Source organism: Phyllostomus discolor, chromosome 3 (assembly GCF_004126475.2).
Source record: "Phyllostomus discolor isolate MPI-MPIP mPhyDis1 chromosome 3, mPhyDis1.pri.v3, whole genome shotgun sequence".
NCBI lineage: Eukaryota > Metazoa > Chordata > Mammalia > Chiroptera > Phyllostomidae > Phyllostomus > Phyllostomus discolor.
Window position 1 is genome coordinate 45,592,244 of NC_040905.2, and position 16,881 is coordinate 45,609,124.

Consider the following 16,881-nt stretch of genomic DNA (forward strand, 5'->3'; position numbering starts at 1 on the left):
GGCCCCAGCAGGGTTACCTGTGGCCACAGGGAACAACGACCTGGAGGTGGTGTGTGTGGGGCGGGGGAGGGGCAGGGACACCAAGTGCTGCAGTGAGGTGCCTCGCCCCACAGCTGCCTGTGTTCTGTTTTCCTCTGCACTCTGTCCTTTGATTTTGAATTCTGCTTTTTTCTTCTCAGTCCTTATTCTGTTTTCCTAAAACTTCTCATTCATCTTTCTTGCAAACTGGAGAGGAGTGGAAGAGGGGGGAGTAGCTCCTCTAGATCCAGGCCTAGAGCAGAAGCCGCCTTCTTCTTCGCAGGGTAAGAGACCGTCAGAGAGGCAGCCTGCCCTGGCGGCGCAAGGACGGAATGAGTAGTGAGGCAACTGGCGCTGGATCCCAGCTCTCAGACTCCTTGCAGGGCTCTTCTGAGCCCCCCTCTTCTCATCTGTAAAATAAGACCAACTCTGTGTACCTTGCAAGGTGGTCATAGTGGTTTTAGATACTGTGTGTAAAGCATCTGGTATATAGCAGGGCTGTTAAAGTGATAGCCTCTCTTAGCCCCCAGAAGCTTCCTGCTGTGAGCAATCACCTACAGAGACGCACGGGTAACTACAGTGTAGTTCATTCAGTGTCCCCATTGGTTTTAGTCCTAGGCAATTTAACCTACAGAGGATCATACCTCATTCCTTTTTATTCGTACACATTAGCGTGCAGCAAATGAGGTTGAACTTTTGTCCATATGTTTGTTAACCAACTGCATTTCCTTATTTGGACACATGCTCTGGCAGTTTTTCTATAAAATGTTTATTGGCCTGTGAGTGCTTTAGATAATAAATATATTGTGCCATTACTAGCTGTATTTGCCACAATATGTTCTTAAAGTTTAAAGAGTACATTTTAATTTGAGTTACTCTTTTGATGTGCAGAAGTGTGATAGATTTTTTTAAAACTACTGATTTTTTTGAAAGATCACCCATATCTAAGCTGAGATTTAATAAGGATTCACTCTCGATTTCTTCTTGGTTTTTTGAACCCCAGAATACCCCATCAATAAACCTGGAATTCATTTTGGAAGGGCAGAGATAGATATCTAAATTGATTTTTCCTCTAAGGAGCTCATCGATTGTTCCTGTGCCATTTATTGACTATCCTTCTCTGCCACTCTAACCCGGGGCGCCTCCCCCAGCATACATTAAAGTTTCATATCTAATCTACTAGGGTTTGTGTCAGGGGCATCAATTCTATGTCATCGACCAGTTTGCCTCCTCCCGGCCCGACACCACACTGCCTGCAGAATGTTGATAAGCAGAGCTGGGGGGTGGGGGCCCCAGGAGGCTGGCAGAGCAGAGAGGGAAGGGCTTGCAGGACAGGCAGTGTGGTCTGATTATAATCAGGGCAGACGGGAAGTTCAGAGCCTCATAAGAAGATGAAAACTAACTATCCCCCGTAGGGAGCCTGTGGAAATGAGTAGGGGACCTACCACTGTGGAGACGATTATTGCTGTCCTCATGGGCTAGGGCAATACACAGAAACAATGATGACAAAATACCAACCAGCTGTAATAAGGGATAACGGTACCATGAGAACATCACCAACCAAGTGCTCAGGGGCCAGGAGAAATAATAAGTGTCCCTCATTCATCCGACCCCGATGGGACTTCACCTCTGCTGACCCCCTGCTGGACTGGCAATACCCCAAATGCCCATCAAATGGTAAATGGATAACAAATTGTGGTAGGTCCGTACAATGGAGCACCAGTGAGCAATAAAAGGAATGAACTCTCAATACATGCTACAGCATGCAGGAATCTCAAAATAATTATGCTAAGTAAAGAAACAAGACCAAAGAAGAGAACATATGATTTCATTTCTATAAAATTCTAGAAAGTGCAAACTAGCCTATGGTGATAGAAAGAAGGTCAGCAGTTGTCTGGACAGGAGATAGGCAGGAGACAGGGAGGCCAGGGGCAGGAGGAAGGAGCCAGAAGAAACATCTCCGGATAATGGGAATGTCCATTGTCTTGCTTGTAGTGATGGTTCCACTGTTACATACCTAAAACTTAACCAAACTGTGCACTTTAAATATATGTAGTTTGTGGTGTGTCAATCATACTCAACAAAGTTGTATTTTAAAAAATCGCCCTTGTCTTACACTTGATGATTCTTATGTAATAGACCTGGGCAGCATGTAGGCACTGGTCTATTAAATAGGACCCCAGGTGGGCCTGATGTGCAATGAGGTTGAGAACCCCTGGACTGGTCATATCCAAGATGCTTCTTGGTTCTCAGATTCCGGCTGCAACTGGAGGATTCCTTGATGGATATTAGGAAAGCAGTTTCTTGCTCATGTGGAGTCCGGCACCTTGGTAAGACCAGGAGATGGCCACTGCTCTGCTGTTGGCTACTCCTGCCTCTCTCGTCACACGGGGACTTGGGGATGGTGAAGGTGGCATGGGTTGTTCCCACAGAGGTCCCTGTCTGATCTCCTCCCAATGCATGTGATGTTTGTTCTCAGGGCACACCCCCGCCCCAACCTGCTCTGGCCTCGAGACATCATGAACAACTAAAAGGGTCACCACGTCTCCCCTCATCTCCCTGCCTGCGATACACCTGCAGGCTATTTATGCTACTGTCCCCCTGCTCAGGTGACGCAGCTCTCCAGAACAGCCCACAGCTCCCTCACCTAATCGCCTCATCTTCAGCAAAAGGGAGGAGTGCTTGTTAGCACCCTCTCGAAGGCCTTCGCTGAGCTTTCTGGTCCTTCCCACACGACACCACACCACACAGCTCTTCATGCCGACACCACCCGGAACCCTTCCTGCAAGTGCCAACTGCCTGTGGGGCCCCGTGAGGAGTGAACCTCATTCCATGCCCCAGAGTCAACCTTAAGTTTTGTGGATGATTCTTGTGGGGCCTCCTAACCTCTGAAGCAACGGGCCAGACTGAATGCCTCTGGCAGGCAACCAAACCCAGTGCCAATCTCTCACCCCCAGGAACTTTGCGGTCCCCAAGAAGATAAAGTCCCCCATCTCTCTCTCTAGACCTCGTCACTCAGGAGTGCAGGGCAGGCTGACCTGCAGGCCCCTCCCGGTAAACCCTGGCCTGTGCAGCTGGTGCCATTTCTTTTCACCTGCGACACGTCCTCTCACACTCCCTGGGTCACTTATATAAGATCAAATTAAGTCCCTTTCCCATTATATTTGTCAGTCCCCTCCCATTTTAGACTGTTCCATAATTACAATATCTCACATTCCATGACCAGTGGTGGAGGGTGGGCGGAGGACAAGAGGAGGGGTAGGAGACAGGAAGTCATCAACATGACCTTTGCCCCCCATCTAGAGATTAGGGTTTTATTTATTTTTTTTTTATTTCAATCATTGTTCAAGTACAGTTTTCTCCCCCCTACTCCCGTTCCAGCCCCTCCACCCAACCCTCCCCCCTTCCCCCCATTACCCCCCACCTCTAGTTTTTGTCCATGTGTCCTCCAAATTTGTTCCTGTAATCCCTACCCATTCCCCCCTGAAATTCCCTCTTCTCTCCCCTCTGGCCACTGTCAGACTATCCCCTATTTCAGTGTCTTTGGTTATATTTTGCTAGTTTTTTGTTTTGTTTTGTTTTGTTGTTTAGATTCCTGTTAAAGGTGATACCATGTGGTATTTGTCTTTCACTGCCTGGCTTGTTTCACTTAGCATAATGCTTTCCAGCTCCATCCATGCTGTTGCAAAGGGTATGAGCTCCTTCTTTCTTTCTGCTGCATAGAATTCCATTGTGTAAATGTACCATAGTTTTTTGATCCATTCATTTACTGATGGGCATCTAGGTTGCTTCCAGCACCTAGCTATTGTAAATTGTGCTGCTATGAACATCGGGGTGCAAAGGTTCTTTTGTATTGGTGTTTTAGTGTTCGTAGGATAGAGTCCCAGCAATGGAATTGCTGGGTCAAAAGGCAGATCCATTTTTAGTTTTCTGAAGAAGTTCCAAACTGCTTTCCATAATGGTTGTACCAGTCTGCAGTCCCACCAACACTGCACTAGGGACCCCCTTTCTCCACATCCTCTCCAACACTTGTTGTTTGTTGCTTTGTTTATGATGGCCATTCTGACTGGTGTGAAGTGGTATCTCATTGTGGTTTTAATCTGCATCTCTCTGATGGCTAGCAATGTTGAGCATCGCTTCATGTGTCTTTGGATTTTCTGTATGTCCTCCTTGGAGAAGTATCTGTTCAAGTCCTTTGCCCATTTTTTAATTGGGTTACTTGTCTTCTTAGAGTGGAGTCGTGTAAGTTCTTTATATATTTTGGAGATTAAACCATTGTCTGAGGTATCATTAGCAAATATGTTTTCCCATACAGTTGGTTCTCTTTTTATTTTGATACTGTTTTCCTTAGCTGTGCAAAAGCTTTTAATTTTGATGAGGTCCCATTTGTTTATTCTTTCCTTTATGTCCCTTGCTCTAGGAGACAAGTCAGTAAAAAAGTTTCTGCGTGAAATATCTGAGATTTTCCTACCTACGTTCTCTTCTAGGACTTTAATGGTGTCACGCTTTATATTTAAGTCTTTTATCCACCTTGAATCTATTTTTGTATAAGGTGTAAGTTGGTGCTCGAGTTTCATTTTTTTGCACGTAGCTGTCCAGTTCTCCCAACACCATTTGTTGAAGAGGCTATTTTTATTCCATTTTATGTTGCTGCTTCCTTTGTCAAATATTAATTGACCGTAGAGGCTTGGGTTTATTTCTGGGCTCTCTGTTCTGTTCCATTGGTCTATGTGCCTGTTTTTATGCCAGTACCAGGCTGTTTTGATTACAGTGGCCTTGTAGTATAGTTTAGTGTCAGGTATTGTGATTCCTCCTACTTTACTCTTTTTTCTCAAAATTGCAGCAGCTATTCGGGGTTGTTTATGGTTCCATATAAATTGTTGAAGTGTTTGTTCTATGTCTGTGAAATATGCCATTGGTACTTTAATAGGTATTGCATTGAATGTGTAAATTGCTTTTGGTAGTATGGACATTTTAATGATATTAATTCTTCCAATCCATGAACACGGTATATGTTTCCATTTGTTTGTGTCTTCCTTGATTTCTCTCCTCAGTGTTATGTAGTTTTCTGAATACAGGTCTTTTACCTCTTTGGTTAGGTTTATTCCTAGGTATTTTATTTTCCTTTTTGCTATTTCAAATGGGATTTTTTTCTTGATTTCTGCTTCTGCTGTTTCATTGTTGGTGTACAGAAATGCCTTTGATTTCTGGATATTGACTTTGTATCCTGCTGTTTTACCAAATTCATTTATTAGGTCAAGCAGTTTTTTGGTGGAGTCTATAGGATTTTCTATGTACACTATCATGTCATCTGCAAACAGTGACAGTTTTGTTTCCTCCTTTCCGATTTGGATTCCTTTTGTTTCTTTTTCTTGTCTGATTGCTGTGGCTAGAACTTCCAGTACTATATTGAATAGAAGTGGTGAAAGTGGACATCCTTGTCTTGTTTCTGTTCTTAGTGGAAAAGATTTTAATTTTTGCCCATTGAGTATAATGTTGGCTGTAGGTTTCTCATATATGGCCTTTATTATGTTGAGGAATGCTCCCTCTATTCCCACTTTACTGAGTGTTTTTATCATAAATGGGTGCTGTACCTTATCAAATGCTTTTTCTGCATCTATTGATATGATCATGTGGTTTTTGTCTTTGCTTTTGTTTATGTGATGTATTACATTTACTGATTTGCGTATATTGTACCATCCTTGCATACCTGGAACGAATCCAACTTGGTCATGGTGTATGATCTTCTTAATGTACTGTTGGATGCGGTTTGCCAGTATCTTGTTGAGGATTTTAGCGTCAATGTTCATCAGTGATATTGGCCTGTAGTTTTCTTTCTTTGTTGTGTCTTTATCTGGTTTTGGAATTAAGATGATGTTGGCCTCATAAAAAGAGTTTGGTAGTCTTCCATCTTTTTGGATTTTTTGAAATAGTCTGTGAAGGATAGGTGTTAGTTCTTCCTTAAATGCTTTGTAGAATTCTCCTGTGAAACCATCTGGTCCAGGGCTTTTGTGTGTTGGGAGTTTTTGGATTACTGCTTCAATTTCTTTTGCTGTTATTGGTTTGTTCAGGCTTTCTGCTTCCATTTTATTGAGTTTTGGAAGGTTATATTTTTCTAGAAATTTGTCCATTTCATCTAGGTTTTCAAATTTCTTGGCATACAGCTCTTTGTAGTAATTTGTTACAATCCTTTGTATTTCTGTGGTATCTGTTGTAATCTCTCCTCTTTCATTTCTGATTGTGTTTATTTGGGTTTTCTCTCTTTTTTTCTTGATGAGTCTGCTTAAAGGCTTGTCGATTTTGTTTATCTTTTCAAAGAACCAACTCTTGGATTCATTGATCTTTAGAATTGTGCTTTTAGTCTCTATGTCATTTAATTCTGCTCTGATCTTGGTTATTTCCTTCCTTCTGCTTGCTCTGGGCTGTCTTTGTTGTTGTTCCTCGAGTTCTTGTAGACGTAGGGTTAGGTTGTTTGTTTGAAATGTTTCTAACTTTTTTAGGTGGGCCTGTATCGCTATGATCTTCCCTCTCAGGACTGCCTTGGCTGTGTCCCATAAGTTTTGGGTTGTTGTGAGTTCGTTTTCATTTGTTTCCAAAAACCGTTTGATTTCTTCCCTAATATCATTCTTGACCCATTCATTGTTTAATAGCATGCTGTTTAATCTCCATGAATTTGAGTGTTTTGGGTTTTTTTCCTTGGGGTTGGTTTCTAGTTTCAGTCCCTTGTGATCCGAGAAATTGCTTGGTATGATTTCAATTTTTTTGAAATTGTTGAGGCTTGTTTTGTGTCCTGTCATGTGGTCAATCTTTGAAAATGTTCCATGTACATTTGAAAAAAATGTGTATTTAGCTTCTTTGGGATGGAGGGTTCTGTAAATATCAGTAAAGCCCAGTTCGTCTAGGGTATTGTTCAATGCCACAATATCTTTGTTGATGTTTTGTTTGGAAGATCTGCCCATTTTTGATAGAGGGGTGTTAAAATCCCTCACAATAATTGTGTTGCTGTCCATATCTTTCTTGAAGTCCTCTAAGATTTTCTTTATGTATTTAGGTGCTCCTATGTTGGGTGCATATATATTTACTATGTTTATGTCTTGTTGGTGAATTCTTCCCTTGAGTATTATGAAATGACCTTCTGGGTCTCTCTTTATGGATCTTCTTTGGAAGTCTATTTTGTCAGATATGAGTATTGCTACCCCGGCTTTTTTCTGCTGTCCATTTGCTTGGAAAATCTGTTTCCAGCCCTTCACTTTCAACCTGTGCAGATCTTTTATCCTGAGGTGGGTCTCTTGTAGACAGCATATGTGTGGGTCATGTTTTCTTATCCAATCAGCTATTCTATGTCTTTTGATTGGAGCATTTAGTCCATTTACGTTTAAGGTTATTATTGATAGGTACTTATTCATTGCCTTTTATGTACGTGTGATCCTCTCTCACTCTCTCTTTTCCTTTCTTTCCTTAAAGCAGTCCCTTCAGCATCTCTTGCAGAGCTGGTTTAGTGGAGGTGTGTTCTTTTAGACTTCTTTTGTCTGAGAAGCTTCTTATTTGGCCTTCTATCTTAATTGAGAGCCTTGCTGGGTAAAGTAGTCGTGGTTGCAGGCCTCTGGTTCTCATTACTTGGATTATTTCTTGCCATTCTCTTCTGGCTTGGAGTGTTTCCATTGAGAAGTCAGCTGTTAGCCTTATTGGGGCCCCCTTGTATGTTACTTCCTTCTTCTCCCTTGCTGCCTTTAAGATTCTCTCTTTGTCTTGAAATTTTGCCATTTTAATTATGATGTGTCTTGAGGTGGGCCTCCTTGGGTTCCTCTTGATTGGGACTCTCTGTGTTTCCTGTATTTGTGTGACTTTTTGTTTCATCAAATTAGGGAAGTTTTCCATCATTACTTGTTCAACTAGGTTTTCTATCCCTTGTTCTTCTTCTTCTCCTTCTGGTATCCCTATTATACGGATATTATTACGTTTCATATTGTCTTGCATTTCTCTTAATCCCTCTTCATTCTTTCTGAGCCTCTTTTCCCTTTCTTGCTCTTTCTGGGTGTTTTCTTCTATTTTGTCCTCTAGCTCGCTGATCTTATCTTCTGCTTCATCGATCCTGCTTTTCATCCCTTCTACTGTGTTCTTCATTTCAGAGATTGTATTCTTCATTTCCTCTTGGCCCTTGTTGAGAGTTTCTATTTCCTTTTTTATGCTGATGTAGTTTTCATTGAGTTCATTGTAGCTTCCCTGTAGTTTCTCGTAGCTCATTGTGAGCTCATTGAGCTTCCTGACAATCACTGCTTTGAATTCAATATCTGACAGTTGAATTGCCTCTGTTTCATTTAGCATTCTTTTTGAGGCTTCCTCCTTTCCTTTCATTTGGGGAGTATTTCTTTGTCTTCCCATTGTTTGTGAGACTCTTCTTGTTCACCTCAGCTTCTTATATTGATCTGTTCTGGCTCCCTCGGTTTATGATGTGAACTTCTTTAGTAGAGTAGCAGTGAGTTTCAGTGGTGCTGTTTCCTTGACCCCCCAAGCTCGCTGGTCGTGGGCTGTTGTTTAAGTTGGCTTTGTGTTTGCCTTTGGGTTTTGATTGTTGTTGAGTCTTTCTTTGGTGGTTCCTTCCCGCCAGCTGGTTAAATGTGGGTCACTCTGTCCACCACCTTCTGTATTTTGTTGTGCTGGTGAGGGCAGGTTGTGTTGAGGCTGGTTCTTCTGTGTGTACAAGGTTTAAAGAAATCTTGTTCAGTTGTTTGTATTGGGTACTTTCTCTACTGTTTAGTTGTATTTCCAGATAAGCCCTGGATTGAGGTTTGTGTGGTTACTACTCCCTCCTTCACCTTCTTCTGCTGTTATCTGTTAGTGGTTCCTTAGTTGTTGGGTTTCCTCTTCCAGTGGGTATCCTGGTGTTCACCTCCTCCACCTATTCTTTTTTGTCATCAGATGGAGGGGAAGGCAAAATGGTTTAAGACAGCAACCGAGAATTCTATGCTATTTACAGTAGTAGCAAGTAGGGGAGATATAGGAGATCCTTTCACTATGTATAGTGTTAACCGTGGTCTTCCACCCAGCTAGCTGATTTTTAGAAAGGATGAAAAGAAGATAATACTCTTGTTGGGGGAGGAAGGATTGTGAGTTGGATCTATAAAGCAGAGAGGTTGTGGGCGGTCAGATTCTGGGGTAAGGTGAGAGTAAAGGATAGTAAATAAGTGTAGTGTGTGAGAGAATAGAGTTAACCACTACAGTAATAGAGTTCAGGAAACTTTGAAATGGGCTAAGATCTGGGGCGGGGGGGGGGTGTTGTGAAGTAATACAATTGCATGGAACAGCAGTTATTTACGATAATATTATGGCAACATTCATATGGCAGAGTCTATGAAATCTAGGTAATAAGGATATGGAGTACAGAACATTGAGTAGTATGCTGATGGGACACAGGTGAGTTAATGGACAGTAGATTAGTAATACGGTATAGAAAGAGATATCAGGGGAAAGCTGTCAGGTCATACAATAAAACCAGCCTAGCAAAGCAGGCTATACAAAAATAAGAGGGATATAAAAATATTGTTAAAAAAAAAAAAGATGTAGGAACACTGGAAAAATAATAATAATACAAATATGCAATAACTTGCAGGTTCTCTGTAATAGCAGAGTGACATTTATCTCACTGTCCCAGCTGTTGTGATGCCCCTTCTTTGGGTTCAACTTTGGTCTTTTCACCGATCCAGGACTTTGTCTCACTTGTAGGTATTTAGGAAAAAATTTTAAAAAGAAAAAAATAGAAAAGGCAGACGAAGGCAGGAAGAAGAGATAAAATTGGAGGACAGGAAGGAGGAAGGAATAAAACAAGAAATCAGGTAAGAGAGGAAAAAGAAATCAAAAGAGAATAAAAACGATAAAACTTAAAAAATTAAAATTTGTTAAAAAAAATAGAATCAAATTTAAAAGTCTCTTGATTTCAAAGTGGCCAAACTGGTTTTTCTGCTCTTGCTGGCTGAGGCAGGCTGAAGGATGACTTGTTTGGCTTTTCTTCCTAGGCCCGTGGGGTTCGCACTGGCTCCGCGGCCTGTCCGCCTCCCGGCGCGACCTGCGCTCCCGTGAGCGGGCGTGGCCCGTCTGCTGCTCGCACAGCCAAAAGGCCGCGCGCTGGTGCCCCCGCGGGCGGGCGTGGCCTGGCCACAGCCTGCGCGCTCACAGCTGGGGAGCAGACAGGCCAGAGCCACTGATCACTTCAGGAGAATTCCCCAAACAGTGTCTGTGTCCATTCACTCCTTCCTCTTTGGAAATTCCTCCCGATCGAGCCCGCCACGCTCCACAGTGGCCCAGCTTCTCTCACCACCAAAGCTCCAGCCAGAACGGTGACCCTGGGAGTCCAGGTCCGCAGCGCGACTCGGCTCTGGCGTTCACCGCCTCCAAAGCTGCTCGCCACCGGTGTGCCCGCCAGCACCTGGACTCCTCCCAGAGCCGCCCAGACCTTGCTCAGCTGGGGAGGGAGCAGCCGACCTGGCTCTCTCCCACTAACCCTACGGCAAACCCAGCCGCGGCCCCCGGGCCTGGGGCTGCAGCCCCGGGACCACACGCCTGTCCCGGGAGCCTGCCTTCATGCAGCACTCCTCCTAGGATCTGTTCCCTGTTCTTTCAGTTCTGCCACAATCCTTGGTCCTCCGTTCTCAAAAATGCTGAAATATGTTGGTTGCTTGCCTTTCTACTCCAAAGATCGGTCAGGACTCTCTCCCCTGAGCAGAGGAAAGCCAAATCTGCTCCTTCCTACTCCGACGCCATCTTAGATCCCCCGAGATTAGGGTTTTAGAAGTCTTAGAACACAGGTGGCAAACCCAAGGCCCGCAGGCCGAATTCGGCCCTCTGCCTTGTTTTATCCAGCCCAGCACCATGTTTCTACTAGGGGTTGGCACCGAACTCCTTGCCCCTAGTTAAGGAGTAGTTACATGTATACAGTCCTAAAGTTACATTCGGCCCTTTGAAGGCAACTGTGAGGCTGATGTGGCCCCCCGTATAAATGAGTTTGACGCCCTGTCTTAGAAATTTAGCTTCTTGTGATCTTTACATTTTGTGGCATCACAGCAGCCTTTGGTCACCAAAAGATTTCCAGATGGATTTGGAATTTTCTTTAGCACTTGGTCTGCACTAACAGATTAAATGAATAGCCAATTTATATAAATATTTTTCATCAGTAGAAACAGGTGAAACAGGGACAGGTGGAGAGTTGAAGGAGAGAGAGGTGCCCCCCGATAGCACTGTTTACAAGGTAAGGGAGTCCGAGAGTTGTTTCTATGGCTAATCTTAGCAAAGGACAAACACTTGCCAAGTTGCCAGAGCAGACTGACTTAACTCCAAACCCTCTCTGGAAAAGGACAGTGTAGTGCTCCTGTGCCAACTGGAGCTCACTCTCAGTTTTCATGAATGCAGGGGCAGAATTCATAAAAATGTCAGGATTGCTTCTGGATATGTCGTGAGAGGACAGAAATGTAGTCAGAGGGAGGAGCCACATCCAGCGTCCGGTGCTCCCTCCCTGCCACAGACTGCTCACGCTTCAGGAGTTAGGCTGCTTTGCCCACCTGTCTGCCGGGACCCTAGGCTGTCCGCTCATCTGAATTGACTGCATCTGATTTGACTGCAGCTCTGTCTCTGAGGACGCTCAGTTCACTCGCTCAGCTCCAGCCATTTCAACCTCCTACCTAGTGTGTTGCCCCCTAGTAACGGAGGCGGAAAGGTACATTTCCCAGAATCCCTTGCTGCTGGGATTCCAAGGTTTTTTGGTTTCTTAAATAGAGGTGGTTACTTAACACTTGAATTCAGAAGTGAGTTAAGTGCTGACAGAGACAGGGTACGAGGTATCCCTTTTACTGGTGCGGACCGGCGCTGAATTGGTGTGACTCCAGAGTCAGCAGCTATAGTGCAGGCTTCTCTGGTCAGCATACAGCTTCCTGGTCACGAAAGGGGCACTTGCTCCAGGAATTTCACCCAGGAGTCAAGTTCTTCGGCCCTTACCCTGCAGTTAATTCATTTCTGCCAAAAACAGCTGGAGTAGATTTTATTCCCTGTAACTAACACTTGAATGACTGATCGACTATCTATCTATAAGCCTGAGCTATAAATAAGATAAATTTCCTACTCGGTCCCCTCTCACAGATACTGTCTAAATAAGTGTGTTAAAGAAAAACTTATCCTGACACTTGCTAAAATGAATCGGTCTGGGACAGTTATCCATCAGGTGTCAGCAGTCTGGATGATGGATGCCAGGTGGTCCAGAGCACTAGCACCAGGGGGTCTGGTTGTGGCTAGGGGTCTGGGTAATGCGTGTCAGGTGGATGTTAGGTGGTTTGGATACATGAGTCTTTCATGGGGTTAATCAGAGGGCTATCTGGAGATCTGGTGTTTGTCCAGATGCATATCCAGGCAATGACACAGGACTGGGAAGTTCAGAAAGTTTACGTCCCCAGGCTAGTTGGAGCAAGAACAGAGTCTTTCCCCAAGCCCCAACCTTTGTAATGTTGCCTAAAGTGACTCCGTTTCACATGTTCCCTGACTCCACTCTGTCCCCACAGCCTTCCCTTAACTACACACAAAAGTGAACATCAGCTGCAGCAAAGCGTGCAACTCAGAAACAAAACTATACGAGGACTAGGTAAAAAGGAGAGTTTTTACTATATTTCAATCCTAATCAAGATAATCCTAAAGCCATAAGAGGAAGATGGACAAATTAGGTCTCAAAAGAAGTTAAAACCACTGTGAGACAAAATACCATGTAAATAAAGATAAAATAAAGTCAATGGCCTAAGAAAAAATATTCACAATATACAGGACAGGTTACTGCCTATAATTTAAAAATCACCCATACAAATCATGAGAGAAAGAAAACAAGCCAAAAGATATAAAGAGGCTCTCACCAGAAGATATAAAATGGTCATTTTATTTGACCTCAGAAGTAATTAAGTACAAGTTAAAAGACCCTACCAAATTGAGAAAGATTAGTAATTAATATTGAGATGAGTTATGAGGAGTGGACACTCATACAGGTGTACCCACTTTGGAGGGAAGTTTGGCGCTATCTATCAAAACTTGAACTGCACGCCTCCTTTAAGTGTTTGTCAACTGCTACACAGCAACAGATATAAATGCCAATTTTGATACCCGGCAGTGGGGTGCTGCTGTGCCAAACCCCTGTAAAGTGTCCGTGACTGTGGCATCAGGCAGTAGGCAGAGGCTGCGACGACTCTGAAGGCAGGGTTAGTGAAAGCATCGAGTACCTCGAAAGCTGCAGAAGCACAGACTCGAGGAAGCTCGGTTAAAGGACAGTGAGGACAATTTCGCTGGAAACCAGGAGACACGACATCCCTGTCATGTCCCGGCAGAAATATTAGCCACACAACGGCCAGCAGTGACGCAGACGGTAGAAGCTGGGCCCACCCAATAAATGGGCAGTCTAACTAGGATTTCCAGTGAGGATGTCGGGGTGCCTTCCAGCTTCATCTTTCTGCTCTATTAAAATGTGAAAGGAGCAAGATCAGCAAAAGGAAAGGCTGTTAAACATAAAGGAGCCATGGCTTGATTGTTTTTAAAAATTCCCAGACTCTCTAGGCAGCGAATGACACTGAAATGAAGACTTGGCTTTCGGGCAGAGATCAAGCCCAGGCATTCTCAGGAAAACATCATCTAAACATGAAACCAAGGTTGAGTGTAAAATCCCGTAAGGCCCTAGGAAGATCTACTGCGGTGCCTCAGAGTATCTGGCAGTGAGACAGGTCTACTCAGTATTTTAAGGGTGTTCCTGACAGACCCTTTCACTTAAACTGAAGGGTTTCTAAGGGCGTCCTCCCTTAACAGAAGCCCAAGATACCCTGAAGAGACTGGTGAGTGTGGTTTTTGTCTAGTGGCATGAACCTCAGTGAGATGCACATGGGGTCAACAGTTTTATCAGAATTATATTAGCAGAAACACTGCTAGTTTGAACTGAAAGGGACAGGAATAGCACCAAATTTAAAAAGGTCTTTGCACCCCCAAATCCTACAAGTAGAAAGCAGACTGAAAAATCTACTCATCTGCAAACACATATTACTTTTCATAAAAAAAAGAAAGATGAATCAGAAAGTAGGACCAAAAGCCCAGACAGCCATCAAGATTATTTTCAGGCTTTGTAACCTAATCAAGGAACTTCCATCACTTGCCTGGCTACATTCTGCACTTGCTACAGACCCTTTCACACCCCTTTTGAATGTAATGGTTATCCTATGTCCCACATCATATGAGGACCATATATCCAAGGAGCCTCATGCATATCAAGAGCTAATTCAGATGCCAACATTCTGGATCTCAAGCCAATGTTCTAAAGATATGAGACTTTGGGGTTCTTGAGAGGAAGGGAATGTATTCTGCACATGGGAGTAATAAAAATAATTTGAGGTCAGAGAGTGGACTCTTCCCTTCACAAGGTGAAGCTTAATTTTCCTCCCCTTGAATGTGGCTGTATTTAGTAACTTTTTAATGGATAAAAGGCAGAGTGTCACTAACAAGATTAAGTGAAAAAGACATTCTGGCCTCTTCCTCTTTGTGTGGGCTCGACCCTGTCTCTCAGGGAAGCCAGCTGCCATGTTGTGAGTCTCCACAAGTAGCTGCGTAGAGAGGCCCATGTGGCAAGTAACGGAGGGATTCAGCCAACAGCCAGCAAAACACTCAGGTCTCTTGCCAACAGGGCTAGAAGTTACCTTAGAATCAGATCCTCCAGCATTAGCCAAGCTTCCAAAAAAATCCTTCAGATGACTGACACTGTAACCAAGCAAACTGGGGCTCGGCCACGTGGCACCTTGATACATGCCCCAACAATTAGTGTTGAAGGAAATGGGTTTTTACTTACAGGGTTCCGACCTCAGGAGGCTGACAGCACTCCTGCTCAGAGCCCTCCTCTCCCACAAGACCTGGCACTTCCCCTGCTCCCCAAAAGACTACAAGCCAAAACCATGCCCAGAAGTTCCCCGTGTCCTTATCTGTCCTTAAGCCAGCTGCACAAACAGATCTCCATCCTCTCTGGAATGTGCCCTTGTGGGTTTCAGAGTCACCATCCTCTCACAGCCGCTCTCTCCTTCAGGATCTGGGGTGTGTTGTTCTCAGCCTCCGTGCAATGGTTCAGGGAAACATGTGCCATGTTGCACTGTGTCACAGTGGAGTCCAGGGAGGCACACGTCCCAAGAGAATGGCTTCCCTGTACGTCCTTCAGAGAAGCAGGAGTCTGCAGCCCAGTGTTCCCAGTCACAGTTCAGCTCTAAGCATCTCCCAGGAATCCGTGCTCAGTTAGGCAGGTCGCCACACCACTCCATCAGCTCTTTCCTTACACCCTTTCCTCCTGCAGAGATTCTCCCTCCTCTCTTTCAGACCTCAGGGTGGAATCCCCTTCTCTTTCAGTTCGCCCTTATTTTAAATGCTTGGTGGCCCAGAACTTCCTATGTGACCTCATATCTGGCCCTTTGTATGATGTGCTACTTTTGCCAGTTCCCCAGTATCTTTTACCTTCTTTTGGCTGCCATCTTTAGTCAGGGCAAGAGCTCTCCGTGACTCAGGGGCATCTGCTTCCCCTGGCTCTGTCACAGGTCACTAGACACTCTTAAAGTCACATACACTGTTGCCTGGCACAGCAGCACAGCTATTAACTTGCCATTGTTATGGAGGTATCTTAAACAACATATCATCCACTCCTCCCTCCCTCCCAATTAAGGTTTGTGGGGAATATGCTCTGCTATTTTCTGGGACCCCCACACTGTACCCCATTATACAACCTCTTGAGAGACTGAGTCAGAATTACCCAGCTAAAACTCCTGAGTCCCTGATCCACAGAAACTGTGAGGTTGATTATCTTGTAATTTATTATTTGTTGTTGTTTTAAGTTCCTAAGTTTTGGAGTAATCTTTTCCATGGCAGTAGGTAACTAACACACAAGGTGAAGTCGTCATTTAACGTGGCAATTTCAACAACATGAACTGGAGATTGAATCTTGGAAACACTGTGCTGTGTTAGCCTTCAGTTAATAGTAAAAAACTGGCAGTAAAGGATTCTGCAAATAAAATGTGTATTAATTCCATGAAGAGGGAAGAATAGTGGGACACTGAGGCTTGCTTTGCTAGAACTTGAAGCATGCTCCATGAAGCTTCTCTGAAGTCTTTTCTTGCAGATTTTCATCAACATTTTCGGAATAACAACTGTAGTAGATCTGTGGTTTTGGCCTAACCCCTTTCTCTTTCTTGGGAAACAGAATGCCTCTTCTTTTGGGAAAGTTGGGATCTCTGGTTCACATTGGTCATCTGACTTCTCTAGCTCCGCCCTAAGGGTAGGTGTGAAACCCAGTCTGTGCGTGGGCGTCCTTGACTAGGACCAGCATACCCAGGGCATCATAATGAAGAAAGAGCCTGTCTGAGAATGAAGTCAATACAAAACCAAAACCAAAATCAACCAACCAACCAGACAAACAAACAAAAAACCCTGAGTTGAAAGATAGAGATATACATGGAGAGGAGAGGAACCGAAAGGGAGGGAGGGAGGGGAAGGGGGGAAGAGGAAAGAGGGGGAGAGAACTTTTGAATCCCTGCTCCATTGGATTCAATGACATTGTTTCTGCTTGCTTGTAATCTGCTACTTATCTCCAAGTGTTATATACAGAAAGGCCTACCACAAATAAATATTTAAGTTACTCTTGGGAATTCATTATAAATGGAACTTTTTTCTGGAGTGGGGATGGGAGCACACAGGCTCAGATACACAGGGCTGAGTCACTCTGCAAAACTACCGAATTTTGAACTATTTAGCCATTTTTCTAACTGTGCTTTATTAAATTGCCTTTAAACCACACTTATCATTATAATAATTGCCTAATTAATGAGT